A 25005-nucleotide genomic window follows, 5' to 3' on the forward strand; every position below is an offset into this window, starting at 1 on the left:
GAAAAGATCATTGGACTCTGATAATGCCTCCCTGAGATCCTATTGGGAGGAACAGTCGGATATAATAATAGTAATAGTAATCATCATCATCAGGTGCAAAATAGTTTCTCAGGATGGCACTCAAGTGGAAGATATTCGTAGAATTAGGGGTGAGATGGCTGTGAGGCTTCTAGACCATCAAGGTGAATACTCGGCTCAATGCAGGAAATCAAAGCTAAAGCATCTCTGGCAGATTACAGTCCAGCCTCTCTTGGAAGACATCCAACTTGAGAGAACCCTCTAGACCAGTGCTTCCCAAACTCCCACCGCCTCCATAGACCACTTGGAAATTGCTGATGGTCTTGGTGGACCCCTTAATTATTTTTTCTGCCTGATCCTAACACTTAAAATGTGCTGTGCTAGATGTTGTATGATTTCCAATTGCATTTTAATTGCTTCTGTTATTTCTTATACTGCATGCTACTATTGTGGGGGAGGGACCTCTGGAGCATTTGAGGGACCCACTGCGACCAAATGGCTGCACAGTTTGAGGACAGTCACTTTGCTTTGGAGTGACCTTGACGCTGCAGTTGGAGTTCCAGGTGAACTATTGAATGCTGAGTTCAACTAAATCTGGCTGGGAAACATCCCTCCAGACCCCTTGGCATGTGCTATAGCTGCTGGCTGTGTCTCCCCTCCTTACTATGTGATTCTTCGGTATAGATTAAGGATGAGTGAGAATTTCGATTCAGTTTGCATTTCAAGCTGAAACTATCAAATTTGCACTTTCCAAAACAATATGAGAAGTGACCCACAGTCATCCTTTGAAATTCACACTCATTTGAATTTTGCGATACAGTTCTGCGACCAACCAATGTTTACCAAAATTCTTATATTAGGGGAAAGTGTGAATAAAAACGAATATATGAGTGGATATAACATGCAAAAATGCATTATATGATGAGACACTACTTGCATAAATGTACATTAATCAAAACTGCTTACAAAAATGTGTTTATTAGGAAAAGTTTGGTCCTCCAGCCAACTAAGGAAGCCCATGAAAAGAAGCCCCTTCAAGAGGCAACTGCTGAAGCCCACACAGCAGGTTGGAAGGAAGGGAGAATGCAAAGAAGATGTTTTATGGGAGGAGCTGATTGAAAGGCCCAGCTCCAATCCCCCTCCCATTTGCCACATGGCCCGATGTGACCCTCTCCTCCTACCCCTCCCTGGAAACCGTCTTCCAAGTCTTAGAGAGGGGAAGTGTGAAGGCCAACCTGCCCCCACTGCAAGAATGAGAACAATATTTTATCCATAAAACAATTTATAACCAAAGTGTCTCATAGATAGGAGTAGTGGAGACTGGTGGATCCAATTCCATGGGCAGAGAATACGCTCCAGGTTTTACTCCAAACTTTCAAGAAGCTATCCAAGGTGCTTTCCTTGAATATTCAGAGCGGGAGTCACTGCCCCATTGAAATTGGAGCGACTAGTCTCCACTGGTGGGGAGGCTGTGGTCCTTGAGATGTTTTGGGAGTCCAACAACATCTGGAGGCTATCTCCTCCCCATAGGTGCCCTTATGTAGGTCTGTAACGTCAGGTAGTGTCTGCAGGATGTGGGTCTGGCTCCCTTTGAGATCCACAAGCCCTGCCCTGACTCTGAATTTCCAGATTTTTTTTTTTAAAAAAACCAATAACATTTGGATTGATGCTTGGTCATGATGTAGCCTCATTTGCATTCATCATGGTGGGAGCACATGTCTACTGGAGCTACTGCCAGTTGCTTGGAGTGGCCAGAAAAATATATGTTTCAACTGTTTCAAGAGCCTGGAGCTCTAACACTACAAGCTCCTGCTGAAGTTCTCAGCAGAAGTTGGCTTAGGGCTCCATATGGCTTAGGGCTGATTTAGGAGGAATATAAGGGAAAAAGAAGAGAGAGATTTCCCTGGGAATATACACAATTAGAGCTGAGGAGTGACTCCCTTACGAGGAAAGGTTGCAGCATTTGGGGCTTTTTAGTTTAGAGAAAAGGCGGGTCAGAGGAGACATGATAGAAGTGTATAAAATTATGCATGGCATTGAGAAAGTGGATAGAGAAAAGTTCTTCTCCCTCTCTCATAATACTAGAACTCGTGGACATTCAAAGAAGCTGAATGTTGGAAGATTCAGGACAGACAAAAGGAAGTACTTCTTTACTCAGCGCATAGTTAAACTATGGAATTTGCTCCCACAAGACGCAGTCATGGCCACCAGCTTGGATGGCTTTAAAAGAAGATTAGACAAATTCATGGAGGACAGGGCTATCAATGGCTACTAGCCATGATGGCTGTGCTCTGCCACCCTAGTCAGAGGCAGCATGCTTCTGAAAACCAGTTGCCGGAAGCCTCAGGAGGGGAGAGTGTTCTTGCACTCAGGTCCTGCTTGTGGGCTTCCCCCAGGCACCTGGTTGGCCACTGTGAGAACAGGATGCTGGGCTAGATGGGCCACTGGCCTGATCCAGCAGGCTCTTCTTATGTTTTTATGGTAACATCCCCAGCTTGAGCACAGCTGCCAGGGGGCCAAGAGATAATCACCCAGTGCTATTCTCTGAAACCTGCCCTGGATAGAACCACTGTAATACAATGCCTGCATGCACATGTCACGGAGTCAATTCAATTCAGAGTCAATGCAGGAGGATGCAATGGCCAATGGTATCAAATGCCACCAAGAGATCAAGAAAGAATAACAGGATTGGACTCCCCCTGTCTTTCTCCCAATAAAGGCTATTCACCATGGTGACCATGGTCAATTCAGTCCCACAACCAGGCCTGAATGTAGACAGGAATGGGTCAAGGTAATTGGTGTCATCCAAGAGTACTTGCAATTATCCCATCATGACTCTCTCAAGCACCTTTTCTAAAAGGAGGTATTTGCGACTGGGTGTTAGCTTTTCACTGAGACAGCAGCGTCGGCAGGGTGCAGGCGGGGCTGTAAATTCCTTGGTAATTGCCAGGGCCATAATGTCCTCAGCTGGCAGCTCAGTTATAAATCTGCCAGACTAGCAAGGGGAAGCAGATAAAGGCAGGGTTCGTTCCAAGCTTACGTGCCAAGCCAGAAATCCAGAAGAGTCATCAGAGAAGGTCCGGGTCTGGTTTGCCAGAGGTCAGTCCAAGTCAAGGTTCTGGGGAATAGGAAGACACATGCCTGTCATTGTAGTCAGCAACACGCTGAAGCCAGGGTCTATCTTTTAAAGTCCACATCTGCAGACAGGTGGGAGCGATCACCCCTCTGGCTTCTGACAGCGTGCTGGTCTTAAATGGGCAGGCCTGCCCCTCTGCTGCCTCTCAGTCTTCTTCACTCTGCAGGTGGGAGGCGGGGTCTCCTGTTTACTGTCTGACTCTGGCTGAAGAGCTTCAGCTGTGTCTTGGATGCTTTCCAGCTGAGTGGGAGTGGGAGCTGTGTTCTCAGGAGTTTCATCCGGTTCTCCTTCTGGGCCTGCTGCTGTTACTCCCAAGTCGTCCTCGTTCGACGAGTCCTCCGAAGGGGCCATGACACCGGGTCACCAACCATCGGGTTTAGGGTGTGCTTTTCCAGGAGAAGTCAAATCACTGCTTCTTTGAAGACATCCAGGATCACTCTCTCCCACACCCTTCCCAAGGTGGCTCACGACATACGATGAGGAAGGGAGAAAAATATTTCCCAAGTGAAAGTTGCTATGCCTGGCCAGAGGAATAAGTTTCATACTTTGATACATGCAAGTCGTGTAACAACCTTCATCACAGTTGGAGTGGTCTGGGCAGTGGAAAGCAGGGGGACCAACAGCAGGTAGAGCCAATGTCAGGCAGAGCAAATTAATTCTAGCTTTGTCCACACCCTCCTCCCTGCTGAGTTGTAACACTGAGAGTAAGGAGATAGCAGACATGCAGTGCTACCCCTTGGACTGGTTGTAAGTAAAAAGGCAGACAGGTGAGGGCTAGCTAAAGACAAGCTGAGTTTGGTGGGGTAGTGACCTATTCACCCCAGTGGACCAGCCTCCATTGGTTCTGGCACAGCTTATCTTTGTTGCAGTGGGACGTTTTGTGCAGGAAAATACAATTAGGTTGGTACATACAAAAAACAGTGCCTTCTCAGTGGTGGCCCCTTACCTACAGAATTCAGTCTTGGGCAAATTAGGCAGACACCCGCTCTGATCTCATTAGAAACAAGCTTGGACAACACATCCTTCTACACTGGTCTTTAGAGCTTAAATTGGGACTCTGGATAATTACTTTCCAGCCCTGATGTTAATGTGCTAATGTAATAGTTTTTATTTATTTATTTATTTATTAAATTTATATACCGCCCCATAGCCGAAGCTCTCTGGGCGGTTCACAACAAACAAAACCAATAGCATACAATCAAAAACCACATATCATCAATTAAAATAAGTTAATTATACAAACGTTAAGACATAATTAAACACATATTAAATGCAAATTAAATACTAAAATGCAGAAATGTAGAATACTAAAATGCTAACAGTTAAAATGTTAAAATGCTAAAAATGCCTGGGAGAATAGGAAGGTTTTTACCTGGCGCCGGAAAGATAGTAATGTTGGCGCCAGGCGTATCTCATCAGGAAGAGTATTCCATAGTTCGGGGGCCACCACTGAGAAGGCCCTTTTTCTTGTTGTCATCTTCCGGGCTTCTCTCTGAGTAGGCACCCGGAGGAGGGCCTTCGATGCTGAGCGTAGTGTACGGGTAGGTTCATATCGGGAGAGGCGCTGCCTCAGGTATTGTGGTCCCATGCCGTGCAAGGCTTTATAGGTTAAGACCAGCACCTTGAATCGAGCCTGGAAACATATAGGCAACCAGTGCAAGCGGGCAGAATCAGGGTAATATGTTCGGACCGTCTGGTCCCAGTAATCAGTCTGGATGCCGCATTTTGCACGAGCTGCAGTTTCCGAGCCGTTTTCAAGGGCAGCCCCACGTAGAGTGCATTGGAGTAATCTAATGTAGAGGTCACTAGAGCGTGGACAACTGAAGCAAGGTTCTCCCTGTCCAGATAGTGGCGTAGCTGGGCCACCAGCCGAAGTTGGTAAAAAGCACTCCGTGCTTTTTAAAATGTTTTATTGTTGGTTTAATTGTTTTGATGAATTTTACGGATTGCACATGAGGCATGTGCTATTCCACGCATGTCGTCCATGGGCATCTGGTTGACCACTGCGAGAACACCATGCTGGACCTTTGGTCTGCTGGGGCCTTTGGTCTGCTCCAGTTGGATTGTTTGTATGTTCTTATGCCCACTGCTTTATGAGGGGATTGTCCTAAAAAGTGGTATGGATGCATTTTTTTTAAAAAAAATGCAATAGAGGTCAACTTCCTTGGTAAGCTTATTTTCTTCAGTTGCAGCAGAGGCTCTTGGTGACATGCTCATACCCACAAACACCATGCCCTAGAGCCATCTGCTGCTAGTCATTTCTCTTCCTGCCTCTTGGGGATTTCCCTGAGCTTGGCTCCCTGAAAAAAAGAACAGGAAAATCAAGTCATACTATACAATCAGTAGTTGATGGTTCCCCTGAATAACAAGGAGGGGACAGAAAGGTTGAGAAAGAACTAAAACCTCATAGATTCCAGGGGAAAAGTGGGAGATCCCCAAACCAAAGAACAAAAGGTGAGAGGGTGGGTCTGTAGGCCTATATCCATTTACCTGCGAGTAAGCTACATTTAAAGCAATGGCAGGGGGACTGGATGCAGTGCTATGTGCGATGAGCACAGGGCAGAACAGAAAACCATGCTTTCTTACATCCCAAATTGTCATAGACATCAATACATCTAGGTCTTTTCAGGCATTCAATGATGTTATGAGGCATGCAGTGGACCTAGAAGCTTCTGGGAATTCCTATATCCTTCCATCCCTTCTCGACATCCAGGTCTTTCAGCTGGTTGCCCTACAGTGGTCCTGAGGAATTGGTACTCTGTCACATCTGCCCATCAGATGCATGCATCAAAGATGCAAATATAGGATTCCTTGGGTCTCAGAATTTGACTGAAAGTTCCAGGACATTTAGTCTTCTTTTCAGGATCTCTGTGGTCAGGGGTTAAATCTCAGGATGGGGAACCCAAAACAAAGGAGTCACTACTCCCTGAGTGATTAGACTAGCTGCTTTGGTGGCAGAACATCTGCTGTGCATGCAGAAAGGCCCAGGTTCAACCCCTGGCATCTCCAGGAAGGGCTGGGAATATCTTCTGTCTGAAGCCCTGGATTGCTGCTGCCAGTCAGTGTAGGCAATACTGACCTAGATGAACCAATGGTCTAATTTGGTATAAGGCAGTTTCCTACGTTCCTACCTTTACAGTACACAGATTCATAGTAGTGGTCTAATTTGCACATTAAAAATTTCACACTCCTTAGGTCACAGAACATGTATAAATTGCTACAGGGGTTATCATAACACAGTTTATTCCATCAGAACCTGTGGTGCATATCCATGCCTCAGATGTTGCATGAAAAGTCCCCAGTACTAGCTCAAGGCCATAAGGCCACTCTTGGTAAACTTCCACCTGAAGGAAGGTAGCAATTATGGGTCTATGAAATTGCCCCTAGTTATTGAAACAAAGAGAAGATCTTGCAAAAACTGGTCTGGATTTTTATGCTTTTGCAACACCCTAGCATGACATCATCTCTGGCAGCCTTTAAATAGCCGTGCTACATCCCTTCTCCATCTCAATTTTCCAGGGGTGGTGACTTCCAATTGAACCTTCATCCATGAGGCTCCTTCATCTTGTGTTTGCCTTTCTGTGCCTGATGATGCTGGTTGTTCCAGGTAAGGTCCCTTTTGCCCCCCCTTGCCCCTTTACAGTGTAAACTGAGGGTCAGTAAAATTCAATATGATGAGATAAGACTTGTTCTCTAGTGGGAGGGGAAGTGCAGCCATTACAGAAGCAGGCAGGACTCTCTGGCAGGAAGGCGAGTTGCAGTGGGTACATGGACAGGTTGCATGGACAAAGGCTGGAAATTAGATATGGGGCCAATGAGGCAGGGCCGGACCCACCATTATACAGAGTAGGCAACATCTTAAAATTTTAATACTTTTTAAAATTGTTTTTGCTGTTTCTGTTGTTTGCTGTCTTACCCTCCGTTGGGAGACCATCTGGACCATCTAAACTGGCCTGCTGCCACAGGTGTAGTCAGGGACATTGTCCCATTGCCATAGGTGAAGTAAGATTTAATTGCTAGTCCATATGACTTCTGTTTGTGGAATGGAGACAGTTTGCCAACTTTCCCACTGGGGCCGGTCACTGGAATGGACTGCAAACCTATAAGTCTGGCTTGCAGAAATGTAGTGGCTGAAGCTCTTCCTGGCATGAAAATTGAATGGTGGAGGAAACATCACTTCTTATATTTTTGGTGTCATTTAGCTGGGGTGGGGTGCCTGCCGCTCTCCAGATGCTATTGGACTTCACTCCTACTATCCCGGACCGCTGGCCATGCTGGCTGGGGCTGATGGGAGCTGGAGTCCAACAATGTCTGAAGGACCACAGGCTCCCCAGCCCTGAAGTGTCAGGAACAGGGCCAGTAACAAAAGACCTGGGTTTTGGCAAATTCCACATCAAGAATATATTTTTGGTTACTTACTTTAAATCCCAGTCCTAAGAATAGAATAGTAGAAGGCCATTGAGTTCAACCCCCTCTTCAATGCAGGAATCCAACTTAAAGCATACCCGACAGGTGGCTGTCCAGCTGCCTCTCGAATGGGTCCACTGTGAAGAGCCCACCACCTCCCTAGGTCATTGGTTCCATTGTTGTCGTGCTCTAACAGTTAGAGGCAACACCGGATCCAACATTGGGAACAGAAGCTGCTGGCTTGGGATTGATGGGGTGCTGATCTCCTGTCCTCCATCTGGCTGAGTCACGGAAAGATACCGGGACAGAGAGTGGGAGGAGCACAGCAACCGTGAGGTTGGTGTGGCTCAAATGCACTTGTGTTGCCAAGCTGGTGCTTCTAATGGTGTGTTTGCACTGTGCCAACCTCATGACCATTGCGCCTCTCCCCTTCTCTGTCCTGGTGTGCTGCAATGATTCAGCTGGATGGAGGTCAGGGGAATGATGCAGCCCTACCACACCATCCACTTCTGATGCTCACCATATCATTTCACATCTGAACATATGAGGCTGCCTCACACCGGTCCCTTCTACTTAGAAGTGTATTCTCTGGCTGGCAGTGGCTCTCCAAGGTCTCAGGCAGACAGAGGTCTTTCCAAGCTGTGCCATCAACGATCCTTGAAACTGGTGTTGGTGGGCCTTGGACCTGGGAGTCTATCGTGTGCAATAGATGTGCTTAATCACTCAGCAATAAGCCTTGTGTGATGGAACTCCACTGGATGATGGCACCCTGCTGAAGCCTACTTTTCTGGATTTTTCTATTATACATTTATGGATGGATTTGGCCTCCCCACTTCACCTCACCTCTCCTCCACTCACTACCACCAGCACCTCTCCAGCAGTAGCAGATGAGGGAGGTGAGAGAAGGTGGCACACACACACTATAGTTGTACGAGTATGCATTATATGTACGGCAAGGCTGCTCTAGTCCCCCAGCCTGTGATATATCTCAGAGCTTGGAAAAGTTACTTTTTTAAACTACAGCTCCCATCAGCCCTAGCCAGCATGGCCACTGGATTGGGCTGATGTGAGCTGTAGTTCAAAAAAGTAACTTTTCCAAGCTCTGCTATACCCACCAGGCTTCGAGGCACGCCTTGCTACCCTGTGCCACCTTTTGTGCTTTCCCTAAGGTCACAGCTGTGGGGTAGCTTCCTTCCCTGGTTTGTGTCCCTCAGAGGTACCTCTCTCTGCCACCACTTATACCTTTTATCTCACACTTGATTTTTATCCACCGCCTTCCCGGCCCCTTTGTAGCTGGCCGAGAACCAGGTGTGTGTATAAAGAGGTTTATTTATTCAACAGATATTTCTTAAGCAAGAATGTTTTCATTTGAAGTACTCAAGCATGTGGTTTCTACATATGTTCCTTATATGCTTCCAACAGTCTTTACTTTATTATCAATTAATGTTAACCTGCTTATATAAACCTCAAGAACCCCCTCACACACCCACACACCCTCCAACCCTCTCTATTCAAGTCAATACCCTATCCCTGGACTGCCTTCAAGTCGATACCAACTTATGGTGTCCCTATGAATAGGGTTTTCATGGTAAGCGGTATTCAGAGGGGGTTTACCAGTGCCTTCCTCTGAGGTTGAGAGGCAGTGACTGGTCCAAGGTCACCCAGTGAGCTTCATGGCTGTGTGGGGATTCAAACTCTGGTCTCCCAGGTCATAGTCCAACACCTTAACCACTACGCCACACTGGCTTTCTCCCTATCTAACTGTAAACTGTCAAACCCTTCAAATATAAACCAGTCATGCCACATTCACCCAGCCAATCACATGCAGCATACTTGCATTCCTTCCTCCCAACTCTCACCATTTCGCATACTAACCTATTAAACCTCAGTTACCATAAACATTGAAATAAACCCGCAACCATTTTTCACACAGCAACATGGAACACCACAGCTTACGCAATCAATAAAAAGCGTGGGGGGAATGTAGAAGATGGGCCTACAGAAATATGGGGACTCAGTCCCATCTCTGTTAAAACCCCATGAATGTCACTGCAAGTGGTTACTGGCAAACTACAATCTCTCAGTTAACTGTTTAAAGAATCACCAAGCACTTTACAACAAGGAATGATTATAATGAAGTTTACATTTCTCAGCTGTAAGGTGTAAGGAGCAGAGGTGTATCTGTTCAATAAACTGTGTTTGCCCCCACACCCGCAAAGAAGACTCATGAGATAGAACCTGGATCAAAATGTTATACATGAAGAAAAATAATATATAATCAATTAACCGAGTTAGAAACTATGGGCAGGTGAGGAATTCAACCAATTCTGGCAGGGAAGCATCCCTCCCGAGCCCTGGGCATGTAATACAGCAAATAGCTGTGGCTCCCCAGCCAAGGATGTGGAATAACTCCCTCCCTCCTTGCTAGGTGAGCCTTGGGTGTGGATCCTTCATGTGCACTGTGGCCCCGCTGAATTCACATTCATCCCAATGTGCATGACAGTCCACAAGCGGCACCTCCAGTTCTCCCCAGACCTGAAGGCCTGGCAGATCCCTGAAAGGTGCCCTTACCCAATCATGCCTCAGTATACCTCATTATTTCCCCCCAAGCTCCTCACCTACCCATACACAGTGCCATAACCAGCAGGCAACCACACCGCTCCCTGAAGCCAAACAAATTAAACCCGACAGTATGAAATAGGTAAACCAAGAATGGCCCCAATGCTGGGGCCCAACCTAAAAATCCCTGCTTGGCCCCCTGACAGGTAAGTGGTATTATCCACACTGCATATAGGGTGGGACGGCAGGGGTGGAGCAGCCCTTTAAACCCCACTCAAACCTCCTTCTATAGACTGTGGGGCATCACGTGCCCCTACCTTTAGCCTTCCCTTCAGGAGCCTCCCTCCCAAATCATTTTTGCAACAGGGAGGGGTGAGGTCAAACCTACCCCCACATTAACTTGGGGCCATTATTGTCCTTTAGATGTACTAGTGTGAGCATGCACATGTTTTAGCATACTATTGTGCACCACCCCAATCTCTGAGCGTTGAGAGATTTCCAGGGGTCCCTGCACTTGCCCAAGGTTTGGTTTCCTTGGAAAGAAGGTCAGCAGAGACTACAGTGTTTTTATGATCTGTGGTTTATTTACACACATTTACAGCCTGAGCATAAGATGGAGGGGTTCAAGGCATCAGCAGTCCAATAGATCTTGCTTTTCCACTAGGCTTACAGGAGGCATCCTAAAGCCATGGTGCAGGGAGCCAGCCTCTCTGTGTCTCCAGTTCCTAGCCTTTCCTCAGCCTAGCTAAAAACACAACCTTCAGGGGTCTCCTGAAGAGTTTCAATAACAATAGGATCTCCCTGGTCCATTTGCCAGTTAATGGGCACTTGATAGACCCATCATCCCACCTGGCTACTCTATTAGATTAACAAAGGAGACTCATCTGACCAGAGGATCAGAGACCATCTTCAGGTGCAGGGTTCCAAATCAGAGGCTGGAAGGTGACTCATAGAAATCTCCTATCTCAAACCCCAAACCCAGAATACTACAGACTTCTTAAAAATTGCAATGTACTTGGGTATGCCAAAAGAATAGGAAATGTTGGTTTATGGATGCTCAAACATTGAACTATTGTTTGTCCAGTTCTGCTCCAACTTGATTTTGTGCTTCCACAGGATTTTCTAAAATAGGCAACAGCAAGCAGTGCCATGAAGCCAAAGGAAAATGTATCAAGCGCAGATGTCCTGGCAGTTATAAGCGCATCGGAAACTGTAGTAGAAAAATTGCATGCTGCAGGTGAGATCAAAGATCCCAGTTCAAAAGAATGTAATGAACAAGTCTGTGCGTGTGAAATAGATTGTGACCAGGTGCATTTATGGAAAACAGTGGGTTATTATTCAACTAAGCCCTACTCAGAGTAGACCCACTGAAATTAATGAACCGAAGTAAGTCATGTCTATTAAATTCAATGGGTCTACTCTAAGTAGGACTTGCATTGAATACTACCCAGTATTCATGCATTTCACAGGTTGAGTTAACTTTCTCATTTTCCATTAAATAATATCCAGCTTACAAAACTGTGGGAAGCCTAGAGTAGTAGTTTCCAAATTGTGCTCCTCTGAAGCTTTTCAGGGATTCCTCAGTAAGAACAATAATGGAGGCCCTGAAAGACCATCTGTCCATTGCTAAGGCCACTTGGGGTTCCATTCTCACGTCTGTGACAAATGCAAAAATATAATTAAGGCATCTCTCTCCCGCCCGGCGGAGCTCTTTAAAATTGTTCGAGGGCTTTTACATTCTGGCCCTCGGGACATTATAGATTCATCTGTAGCCCGCTGTGATGAGTTCGCGAGGCACTTCCAGGATAAGATCGCATGCATTCGCCGGGACTTAGACTCCAATATTATGGCAGTGGGATCTAATGAAGCATCCAGAACACGGTCTTGTCCTTGTTTATTGGATGAGTTTCAGTCTGTACAGCTTGAGGATGTTGACAAGATCCTTGGACTGGTGCGGGCGACCAAATCTGTGCTGGACCCTTGCCCCTCTTGGCTGGTGAAAGCTGGCAGGACCGGAACCGCTGGCTGGGCCAAGGAGATAATAAACGCCTCTCTGAGAGAGGGAGTGGTCCCTGACTGCCTGAAAGAGGCGGTTGTGAGACCGCTCCTGAAGAAACCCTCTTTGGACCCAGATAACCTGAACAACTATAGACCTGTGGCGAATGCTCCGTTCCTGGGCAAGGTACTAGAATGGGTGGTTGCCGGCCAGCTCCAGGGGCTCTTGGATGATGCTGATTATCTTGATCCATTTCAATCCGGTTTCAGGCCCGGTTTTGGCACCGAAACAGCCTTGGTCGCCCTGTATGATGACCTTTGTCGGGAGAGGGACAGGGGGAGTGTGACTCTGTTGATTCTCCTTGAACTCTCAGCTGCTTTTGATACCATCGACCATGGTATCCTTCTGGGAAGACTCACGGAGTTGGGAGTTGGGGGTACTGCTTCGCAGTGGCTCCACTCCTACTTGGTGGGTCGCCACCAGAAGGTAGTGCTTGGGGAACATTGCTCGATGCCCTGGACTCTCCATTGTGGAGTCCCGCAGGGATCGGTACTGTCCCCCATGCTTTTCAACATCTACATGAAGCCGCTGGGTGCGGTCATCAGGAGTTTTGGGGTGCGTTGCCATCAGTATGCTGATGACACACAACTCTATTTCTCCTTTTCATCCTCTTCAGGTGAGGCTGTTAACGTGCTAAACAGCTGTCTGGCCGCGATAATGGACTGGATGGGAGCTAACAGACTGAAGCTCAATCCAGACAAGACCGAGATGCTGTTGGTGAGTGCCTTCTCTGCCCAGATGGAGGATGTTCATCCTGTTCTTGATGGGGTTACACTCCCCTTGAAGGAACAGGTGCGTAGCTTGGGGGTTCTTTTGGATCCTTCCTTGTCACTTGAGGCCCAGGTGGCCTCGGTGGCACGGAATGCTTTCTACCATCTTCGCCTGGTAGCCCAGCTACGTCCCTATCTGGACAGTGATGACCTCGTCTCAGTTGTTCATGCTCTGGTAACTTCTAGACTGGACTACTGCAATGCACTCTACGTTGGGCTGCCCTTGAAGACTGTTTGGAAACTACAACTAGTCCAGAATGCAGCGGCCAGATTGCTGACGCGGACCAGAAGGTCCGCTCATATAACACCTGTCTGCCCGTCTGCACTGGCTTCCTGTTTGTTTCCGGGCTAGATTCAAAGTGCTGGTTTTGACCTATAAAGCCCTACACGGCATGGGACCACAATACCTGGTGGACCGCCTCTCCCAATATGAACCTACCCGGACACTGCGCTCAACATCTAAGGCCCTCCTCCAAGTGCCATCCCATCGAGAAGCTCGGAGGGTGGTGACTAGAACCAGGGCCTTTTCTGTGGTGGCCCCCGAACTGTGGAACAGCCTCCCCAATGAGGTGCACCTGGCGCCGACTCTACTATCTTTTCGGCACCAGGTGAAAACCTTTTTATACTCCCAGGCATTTTAAAGTGTGTTTTAATAGCATTTTCATCATTATTTGTATTTTGGATGTTGTTTGGTTCTTTTATTGTTTGTTTGTTTTGTTTTCTTGATTTATTGTATTTATTGTATTTATACATTGCTTGTTTTTTTATCTTTTTGTACACCGCCCAGAGAGCCTTCGGGCTTAGGGCGGTATATAAATTAAATTAAATAAATAAAATAAATAAATAAATGTAATGGGAGTAGCCACAAATGAGTTTTGGTGGTGTCTTCTGTTGTGGTCCCCACGGAGCAGACATGAAGTCTACCAAGCTCCTCATCTGTGTGTCCCATGTAAACTGAGTGAACCCAGAAGAGGAGTAGGCAGATTTGGGCTTGTCGGATCTATTTTGTTTTTACATGATCTAACAATGGGCGCCAGATGGAAAATATATATTTAGAATAAAAGGACCCTGAGTCCAGAATTTGTTCTGGGCACCAGAAAGAACAGAGCTCACAGTCCTTCTACACCAAAATGCACTCCTGGTTAGCTTTCTTTATTTCAGCATCCTAATTTGGGTGGAAAAAAGTAATTTTCTTGTTGCTGTTGTTAAACAATTGGGGGTCAAAAACCTCTTGCTGGTCTAGTGCAAATCACTCGGAGATCTACCAACAGATCCTGATCTACCATCAGCCCATCCTTGGCCGAGAGGATGCCTTAGAATGCTCTATCATGCAGTGAAATTCTACTGCAGACGTATTGTTCTGGAACTTGAGACTTTCCCTGAAAGTCTCAAGTCCATAAACCAAACCAACGGCCAAAAGCACCTTCAGGAAATCCTCAGTCCATGTTAGTATTTGCTGTGCATGCACTTATTGATATACCAGCTTCCAGTCATCTCTATATGTGCATCTGAAGACCTAACATGGCCCAGGGATGTAATCCTTATCAGCTATTTGGAACAGTGGGTTGAATCAAGTGTTCTTCTCCACACCTTCCCCAGTCATCTGATGGTTGATTTCCTGAATGAGCCTCTTTGTATTTGTACAGCTGGATTGGAAATGACTGTATGTTTTATACAAATGAAAACTATTTTCTGATATCATGGTATTCCGCCCATCTTTCTGAATGAAATATATATCACAGTATCATGGTTACTTGTGCAGGTCATATAACTGATGATAACAGGACCACATCTCAACGACCTGCTTGAAATCCATTGGCTCCTGCTGCTGTGAAACTCATATGGACCATATGCATGGAATTTAACTATGGAGAGAGATGTGATTGCTTTCTGCCAAAATAAAAGCAGTTTGTAGTGCAACTTTGGGCCTAAAAGGGATGTGTTCATATTTGGTAATGGGAAGATTCTGGATTTCTCCTTCTGCCTATATTTTAAATTCTGTTTAAAACCACTGCTGTGTGATCATTTCAGTTGATCTAAAGGATGCAAGGTCATTTCTCATACAATGGGAATATATATATATATATATTTTAAAGATGAGGTGCTAACTCATATCTTGGCACAAAATGGAGGTTGAAAGGAACCGCACCAAGTAGCTTCCAAACCTTTTTTTTCAAGCTGTCCCATGCCATTCCTTTCAAGATCTGCTCTTTTCCTTTCCACCACTCCTTTCAGCCTCCAGACATCAGGTGTAGGGTGGGGGAATGTCGATTCCCCAAAATGGCTACATGGAAGGACAAATGTGGTCCAGGGGGTAGAGATTCCCCACTCCTGTCTTAGAGACCACACACACACAGAAGCCATCTCAGCTGACTGCAGAATGGGGCTTACAAAACAGGTTGAGGCCTGAGGGGCTTCTACTTCTGTAGCTCAGTGGTGGAGCATCTAATTTACATGCAGAAGGTCCCAGGTTCAATCCCCAGCATCTCCAGGTAAGGCTGGGAGAGGTCCTTGTCTGAAACCCCTAGAGAAGTGCTGCTAGTCAGTGTAGACAATACTGAGCTAGATGGACCGATGGCCTGACTCAATATAAATCAGCTTCCTATATACCATATGGCTGCATGTGTACCATATTAATGGAGCTATCCTACTGCAGCACCAGCAAAGGGTATGGGGTTGGTCCCAATAACTCTTTGTTTTCCTGCTAGGGGTGCTTAAGAAATTTGATTTCGGTGAATTCCAGTGTGAACTGGCCTGAACCACACCTTCCATACTATTGTATGGACCAGGGTTCAAATCCCCAGCAAACCATTAAGATCACAGAGTGGGTGATGTTGGGCCAATCAATGTCTCTTAGCTCAACCTACCTTACATGGTTGTTGGGATGATAAAATGGAGAGAGGAAGAAACTTGTACATCACCTTGAGCTCCTTGGAGAAAAGGTAGGACATAAATGTAACCACAACTATAACAACAATAATTTTCATGGAGATTAATGTGAAAACAGGACAGAACAGGATTATAAATGAACACATGTGAAACTGACCCTGACTGTGCATAGTTCACCCATCTCCACTTTCTGCCTCCCCCGATTTACTGCTGCCATGCTATTAAACCAAGCCGTGGAAGGTGAAGGTGGTGGTGACAGAGGATTTTGATGATGCTTGTGTGGACAATGACCGAGGTGTGCTGGCAATTACTGAAATGATTATGGGGAAAATATGGGATGGGTGGGAGGAAGGGGTCAACAAAAGGGCAGGATCCGTGAAAATCCCAGAAAAAATACTGGAATGGGACAATTGGCCCATGCACCCATCATGGGGCTGCACTGTTTCAGGTGTGCCTGCTTTGCACAGCTCCTCTCAGCTATTTCTATTGGATGTCTTCATCCAGGGCTTGAAAAGGGAGCAGCTTTGAGCATAAATGGGACACTGTCTATCAATGATGTGGTTAGTCCTTTCTATACCAACCTCCTAGTGAGGTTAGAGCAGGGAGAGCCAATGCGATGCCCTCCAGATGTGGTTGGACTCCAGTACCTACCAGCCCTAGCCAGTATGGCTGATGATCAGGGATGATGGGATTTGTAGTCCAGCAACACTTGAAGGCACCAGGTTGATTACCCCTGAGTTAGAGGATCATATGCAGGGGTGCAGCCTGGGCACTGGGAGCCACATTCTGAGGTTTAGTTCCCTTGAGGACATAACACAAAGCTCTAAACTGTGTTATGGACAATGAAACAACCAGGCTCACTCCTTCACACGCAGAGGAATGTGTGATAATGCTTTTATTAAGAGAAGAGTGTGAGGCGTCCTTCCCTGGCTCTCCCTGTCAGGTTCTTACCTGCGCGTGGCTACTGCCTGTCTCTAGGCACCACCAGGGACTCCACCAGTCCGGACCGCTCTCTCTTATGATTTCTCTCCCCGCTCTAGCACAGATCTCAACAGATCCCCCTGCTAGGCAACCACCAGTAACGTCCCAATACTAGTATTCCCAGAGACTCTGAATACTGGTATTGTTATTCTCTTCACCGCTGCCACCATTTGTTACAGTTCCCCTTCAGCCTTGGTCATTACCTTACCCTCCCTTCTGGTCTGTGAAACCCCAGCCAAGGATCAGGCCTTTGGTAAACCAAATTAAGTATTTATTACAGATAACAAAGCTAACAAGATTAACAAGATTTCTTCTTAAGGCACATAAGCATATGGTTTTACTCAATACTAATCCGAACTCCACCTCCCTCCTGGTAAACAACTCTCTAAACCCCACCAAGCAATCCACTCTTTCTCTTCTCCCCCCAGATTCCACAATTCACCACCTCACATTCCCCCAGATTTACCTGTCATCCTTTCATTTATACTGTCAGCCATTTTAAACATTCAGCCAATCATCAAGCATTCTATTGCCCATTCACTCCCCCTCCTCTTTCACTACTTACCACGTATACTCTAAACAACCAGCACTTACCATATATACACTAATATATAGGAACATCACATTTCCCCCCCCTTAAACAACAGCAGAGTATTATTCCTGTTCCAGGATTTATACATCACGTTAACAAATAAAAGTCTCTATGGGGAAAATGTCTTTCTTTGTTCCTCTGTCTGGTCACGTCACTGCAGTCCCAGCCACTTGCCTGGAAAGTCCATCGGCCAGTACATTGTCCTTGCCTTTGATGAACTAGAAGTCCACTTGATAGTCCTGTAGGGCCCAGGACCACCTCTGCAGCATAGTGTTATGGTTTTTCATAGTCTGCAACCATAACAAGACCCGATGATCCGTAGTCACTGTGAATCTTCGTCCCCACACGTATGGGCGCAACTTGTTCAGTCCCCACACGACCGCTAGGCACTCCTTCTGGACCGACGAATAGTTTTTCTCCCTCGGCGTCAGCTTGCGACTCAGATACGCCACTGGATGTCTGGTGCCTTCTCTCTCCTGCAGCAAGATGACTCCCAGCGCGAGGTCTGACGCATCTGTAGCCACGATGAATGGTTGCTCATAGTCTGGTGCTATTAATATGGGTCCTTGGCACAAGGCTTGCTTCAGCAGATCAAAAGCCTTCTGACATTCATCCGTCCATACCACACGCTCAGAACACTTCTTCTTGGTCAATTCATGCAAGGGGGTTGCTATTTCCCCAAAATTTCTCACAAACTTCCTATAAAAAACAGCCACACCCAGAAATGCCCTTACTTGTTTTTTGGTTAAGGGGATCGGCCACGCTTGTATTGCCTCCACCTTGCTCCATAAGGGGGTGATTTTCCCACTCCCCACCTTATGTCCTAAATAGATTACTTCCTTTAGTCCAAACTGGCATTTCTTAGCTTTTATTGTGAGGCCTGCTTTTCTTAAGGCCTCCAATACTGTTGTCAGGTGTTGGACATGCTCAGGCACTGACTTGCTAAAAATGGCCACGTCATCGATATAGGCCACTGCAAAATCTGACATGCCTCGCAACACAGGATTGATTAGCCTCTGAAATGAACTTGGTGAGTTCCTTAGTCCCATGGGTAAGGTCACAAACTCATATAACCCATCTGGTGTACTGAAGGCAGTTTTGGCTCTGGATTGCTCGTCTAGTTCCATTTGCCAAAATCCTTTACAGAGATCTAGTGTAGAGATAATGGTTGCTGCCCCAATAACTCTAACATAGCGTCTACCCTAGGCATAGGATACGCATCTGGGACAGTAATTTTATTGATTAGCCGATAATCAATGCAAAACCTTGTCGTTCCATCTTTTTTCGGAACCAGGACAATACTTGAGGCCCAGGGACTGATGGATTCCCTGATCACTCCTAATTCCAGCAAATCTTCCACCTCCTTTTTGATCTCATTCAAAACTTTCCCATTCGCACGGTACGGAACAGATCTGATTGGGGCATGATCTCCAGTATCAATGGAATGTATAACTATACTGGTTCGGCCAGGTTTGTTGCTAAAGAGATTCCTATAGGTTTTCAAAACTCTCAGAATCTCTTCTTTTACTTCCTCCTCTACCTCCTCTGACCATTCCACTTGATCTACCCCTCCTTTGTCTTTGCTTTCCTGTACCAAATCTGGAAGTTCAGGCCCACTTCCCTCAGGGAATAAGGTAACTTGCAACACCTGTGCATCCCTGGTATGGTAAGGCTTCAACATATTTACATGAACCACTTTGCTTTTGTTTAATTGGTCTGTGGTGATTACATATGTCACTGTGTCAAGCCTTTCTCTGATGGTATATGGTCCTTCCCAGTTAGCCTGTAATTTGTCATGTTTCCTGGGTATGAATGCCATAACCATATCTCCCACATCATACACACGTTCTCTGGTTGTTCTGTCATACCAGTAACTTTGCTTCTCCTGTGCATGACTCAAATTCTCTTTCACTACTTCCATCATTGATGTTAATTTATTGTGGAATTCCAATACAAAATCTACTACAGAAGTTTTGTACTCTCCCAGAGTTCCTTCCCATGAATTTTTTAGCAGTTCCAAAGGTCCCCTCACTTTTCTAGTAAACATTAGTTCAAAGGGTGAGAAGCCTGTTGACTCCTGAGGGACTTCTCTGTATGCAAATAAGAAGCATCCCAAACATTCATCCCAGTCTTGTGGGTGATCTTGAACATAGCTTCTTATCATGCCCTTCAAAACTCCATTGAATCTCTCAGTTAGCCCATTAGTGGCGGGATGGTAAGTAGTGGTCTTTAGATGTTTTAGACCACAACACTTCCACATACATTGCATCACTTCTCCCATGAATACACTGCCTTGATCTGTCAGCACTTCATGAGGGAAACCCAGCCTCATAAAGATTTTTAATAAAGCCTCTGCCACTACAGGGGCTTCTACAGATCTCAGTGCTTCTGCGTCTGGGTACCTGGTGGCAAAATCCACCACCACCACTAGATATTTCTTGCCATGCCTTGTGGGTTTGGAAAAAGGGCCCACCAAATCTATTCCCACTCTATAAAAGGGTTGTCCAATTATAGGAAGGGGCTTTAAGGGTGCCTTGGTCTTTACTCCACCCTTTCCCACCTTTTGGCATATTCCACAAGATAGACAATGTTGTTTTACATCCCTGGAGATATTTGGCCAATAATAATGTGCAGCCAATCTCCTCTTGGTCTTTTTTATTCCCAGATGTCCTGCACATGGAAAATCGTGGGCTACCTCTAGCAATCTGGTTCTGTATTTGCTACGTACTATCAATTGCTTCACTGGTTCACATTCATCCTTTCTTTCAGCAGGCATCCACAGTCTATATAAAATCCCATTCTCACACACAACTTGATTCCTCAGTTTGTCGGTGAAAGGAATCTGTTGGGTCAGGGCTTGTTCCTTTACCTGCTTCAAACTGATATCTTTATGCAGCTCTTCCCTGAATTGCTCTGCTTCTTCCCCAGAGACCACTTGATACAGTTTGTCGCCTTCAGCAGGCCTGCTAGTGGTTGCTATGGTGACCTGAGGCTGGTTAACAGATTCCACCCTGTTTGTTTCAGCCCCCCTTAATATGAACATAAGAACATAAGAAGAGCCTGCTGGATCAGGCCAGTGGCCCATCTAGTCCAGCATCCTGTTCTCACAGTGGCCAACCAGGTGCCTGGGGGAAGCCCGCAAGCAGGACCCGAGTGCAAGAACACTCTCCCCTCCTGAGGCTTCCGGCAACTGGTTTTCAGAAGCATGCTGCCTCTGACTAGGGTGGCAGAGCACAGCCATCATGGCTAGTAGCCATTGATAGCCCTGTCCTCCATGAATTTGTCTAATCTTCTTTTAAAGCCGTCCAAGCTGGTGGCCATTGCTGCATCTTGTGGGAGCAAATTCCATAGTTTAACTATGCGCTGAGTAAAGAAATACTTCCTTTTGTCTGTCCTGAATCTTCCAACATTCAGCTTCTTTGAATGTCCACGAGTTCTAGTATTATGAGAGAGGGAGAAGAACTTTTCTCTATCCACTTTCTCAATGCCATGCATAATTTTATACACTTCTATCATGTCTCCTCTGACCCGCCTTTTCTCTAAACTAAAAAGCCCCAAATGCTGCAACCTTTCCTCGTAAGGGAGTCGCTCCATCCCCTTGATCATTCTGGTTGCCCTCTTCTGAACCTTTTCCAACTCTATAATATCCTTTTTGAGATGAGGCGACCAGAACTGTACACAGTATTCCAAATGCGGCCGCACCATAGATTTATACAACGGCATTATGATATCGGCTGTTTTATTTTCAATACCTTTCCTAATTATCGCTAGCATGGAATTCGCCTTTTTCACAGCTGCCGCACACTGGGTCGACATTTTCATCGTGCTGTCCACTACAACCCCGAGGTCTCTCTCCTGGTCGGTCACCGCCAGTTCAGACCCCATGAGCATATATGTGAATTCAGATTTTTTGCTCCAATATGCATAATTTTACACTTGTTTATATTGAATTGCATTTGCCATTTTTCTGCCCATTCACTCAGTTTGGAGAGGTCTTTTTGGAGCTCTTCGCAATCCCTTTTTGTTTTAACAACCCTGAACAATTTAGTGTCATCAGCAAACTTGGCCACTTCACTGCTCATTCCTAATTCTAGGTCATTAATGAACAAGTTGAAAAGTACAGGTCCCAATACCGATCCTTGAGGGACTCCACTTTCTACAGCCCTCCATTGGGAGAACTGTCCGTTTATTCCTACTCTCTGCTTTCTGCTTCTTAACCAATTTCTTATCCACAAGAGGACCTCTCCTCTTATTCCATGACTGCTAAGCTTCCTCAGAAGCCTTTGGTGAGGTACCTTGTCAAACGCTTTTTGAAAGTCTAAGTACACTATGTCCACTGGATCACCTCTATCTATATGCTTGTTGACACTCTCAAAGAATTCTAATAGGTTACTGAGACAGGACTTTCCCTTGCAGAAGCCATGCTGGCTCTGCTTCAGCAAGGCTTGTTCTTCTATGTGCTTAGTTAATCTAGCTTTAATCATACTTTCTACCAGTTTTCCAGGGACAGAAGTTAAGCTAACTGGCCTGTAATTTCCGGGATCCCCTCTGGATCCCTTTTTGAAGATTGGCATTACATTTGCCACTTTCCAGTCCTCAGGCACGGAGGAGGACCCAAGGGACAAGTTACATATTTTAGTTAGCAGATCAGCAATTTCACCTTTGAGTTCTTTGAGAACTCTCGGGTGGATGCCATCCGGGCCCGGTGATTTGTCAGTTTTTATATTGTCCATTAAGCTTAGAACATCCTCTCTCGTTACCACTATTTGTCTCAGTTCCTCAGAATCCCTTCCTGCAAATGTTAGTTCAGGTTCAGGGATCTGCCCTATATCTTCCACTGTGAAGACAGATGCAAAGAATTCATTTAGCTTCTCTGCAATCTCCTTATCGTTCTTTAGTACACCTTTGACTTCTTTGTCTCTGCCAATTTGCTGTCTGGTCACTACATATATTTTCCCCTGTGCCCCCATAACATCTCTTCCCAGTATTACTGGTTCTTGTTGCTGGGCATTAATACCAACTTTATATTGGCCCTTTCGGCCTCTCCATTCCATTTTCACTAGGGCCACAGGCAAACTCTCTGGTTGACCCCTCACTCCTTGGATAGTCACTGTTTCCTGTGGTAATATTTCTTCAGATTTTATTAAATCTGGCCTCAGTAACGTCTGAGCGGCACCAGTGTCAAGCAATGCCCAATAAGTTGCCCCTTGTACACTCACTTCCTCTCTCAGACTTGAATCAAGGTCTGTTACTTCTGTCCAGTTTATCTGGCAAAACTGAACCTTTTTCGCTGCTTCTAAAGCCTTGGGCTCTGTTTTCACTGCCCTTGTCTGAGCAGGATTACTAATGGGGTTGGCAACCTCACATTGATAACGTAGGTGCCCCGGTCTACCACATTTGTAGCATAATTTCTCCTCACTTTTAGGGTACACAGATCCACTCTGGGGTGTCCTGTGCCCTTCAGATTTTAATGGAGGACTCACTCGCTGTGGTACCACATCCCTTCTGCCAGCACTATGTGGTCTGGGTTTAAACTCTCTTGATGTTGTCCCCACCCAGACAGTTCTATTGGAGGCGAAGTGATCCGCCATCTCTGCGGCCTCCTGCACAGATGTAGGGGAACGGTCTTTGACCAGGAGCCTTATTTCTGGTGGTAACTGATGGTATAATTGATCCAGTATCATGAGGCTTTTCACCTCTTCCACTGACTGAGCTTTGGCACTACTCATCCACTTTCCAAATATATCCATCAACTTTGCTCCCAGTTCCACAAAAGACCTCCCTGTCTGTATCTGGCAGTTTCTGAAAAGCTTTCTAAAATAATCAGGCCCCAGTCTGAATCTTTTAAACACTGCTTCTTTGAATTCAGCATAGGTGACGGGCTTGTCTGAGGGGAAATATTGGTATACCTCAGCCAATTCCCCTTTAATCAGGTTTGATAAATACTGCATGTATTTATCTTCAGGTAGCCCCCACAAATGAGCTGCTTTTTCAAAGGTGCTGAGGTAAATTTGAGGATCTTGACCAGGCTCATAGACAGCAAAGTCCTTTGGAGTAATTTTTATTTTTGCTCCATCTCTCTCTTTCCTTGTCTCCTCAGAGTGAAATTTCTCTCTATCAAATTTTAACTTTTCTACTTGTAATTCAGCATCCAATGCTCGTTGCTTCTCCCTCTCCTCAAACCCCAATCTCATTCTCTCAATTTCCAACTCCCTCTGTTTTTCCTTCTCTGCACCTTCCATCCTCAGTCTCTCAGCTTCCAACTCTCTCTGCTTGTCTTTTTCCTCAGCCTCCATCCTCAATCTCTCAGCTTCCAACTCTCTCTGTTTTTCCTTCTCTGCACCTTCCATCCTCAACTTCTCTCTCAAGTACTCTATATAAGCGGGATTGCTTAAATATCCTTCTGGGGTCTCTTCTCTGACAGGTTGTTTTTGCTGGGCAGTTGCAAATCCTATAAGTGCTACCCTCAATTCATCTACACCTTTACCCTCGTGAGGTAAATTGAATGTTATGCACTTCTCCACCAGCTCCTCTCTTTTCATTTTTATGTATTCAGCCATGGTGTTTGAGTTCACTCACTCTTTGCCACACACTCTTTGCCAGTCACTCTCACAAGAAATCTTGTTTTGTTATTTCTGTTTGCCACACAACTATTAGGGATTGTCTAGTATTCGTATCTCACTGCTACAGCCAACACCTGTGACGTAGTCTCCTTTGTCACCATGTGTCTTTGGGACTCTCTTTGGTTCGTATCTGGATTCTCTGTTGTTCGTATCCCACCGCTACTGACACCACATGTGAGGCGTCCTTCCCTGGCTCTCCCTGTCAGGTTCCTACCTGCTCGTGGTTACTGCCTGTCTCTAGGCACCACCAGGGACTCCACCAGTCCGGACCGCACTCTCTTATGGTTTACCTATCCGCTCTAGCACAGATCTCAACAGATCCCCCTGCTAGGCAACCACCAGTAACGTCCCAATACTAGTATTCCCAGAGACTCTGAATACTGGTATTGTTATTCTCTTCACCGCTGCCACCATTTGTTACAGTTCCCCTTCAGCCTTGGTCATTACCTTACCCTCCCTTCTGGTCTGTGAAACCCCAGCCAAGGATCAGGCCTTTGGTAAACCAAATTAAGTATTTATTAAAGATAACAAAGCTAACAAGATTAACAAGATTTCTTCTTAAGGCACATAAGCATATGGTTTTACTCAATACTAATCCGAACTCCACCTCCCTCCTTCTTCACTCTCTCCTGGCAAACAACTCTCTCAAACCCCACCAAGCAATCCACTCTTTCTCTTCTCCCCCCAGATTCCACAATTCACCACCTCACATTCCCCCAGATTTACCTGTCATCCTTTCATTTATACTGTCAGCCATTTTAAACATTCAGCCAATCATCAAGCATTCTATTGCCCATTCACTCCCCCTCCTCTTTCACTACTTACCATGTATACTCTAAACAACCAGCACTTACCATATATACACTAATATATAGGAACATCACAAAGAGCTTTAAAGCATACAAAGAAAAGATGCTTCTGTGGGACTGTTGAAAATCTCATAAGAAGGATCTGCCAGGCTAGCATTAGAGCAG

General features: G+C 45.8%; 1 long non-coding RNA gene across 3 annotated transcripts; it reads left to right on the top strand.

Annotated features, from left to right (window-relative positions):
- Positions 1–3015: 3015 nt before the first annotated feature.
- Positions 3016–14900, top strand: LOC133384547 (uncharacterized). 3 transcript variants are annotated; one of them, XR_009762618.1, is made up of 4 exons: positions 3016–3117; positions 6674–6761; positions 11237–11357; positions 14709–14899. It is a non-coding gene; the product is annotated as an uncharacterized LOC133384547 (long non-coding RNA). The 3 variants fall into 3 exon arrangements; XR_009762620.1 differs by lacking the exon at positions 3016–3117 and adding an exon at positions 3326–3613 and having other exon boundaries at positions 14709–14900; XR_009762619.1 differs by lacking the exon at positions 3016–3117 and adding an exon at positions 3326–3780.
- Positions 14901–25005: the final 10105 nt, after the last annotated feature.

Source organism: Rhineura floridana, chromosome 4 (assembly GCF_030035675.1).
Source record: "Rhineura floridana isolate rRhiFlo1 chromosome 4, rRhiFlo1.hap2, whole genome shotgun sequence".
NCBI lineage: Eukaryota > Metazoa > Chordata > Lepidosauria > Squamata > Rhineuridae > Rhineura > Rhineura floridana.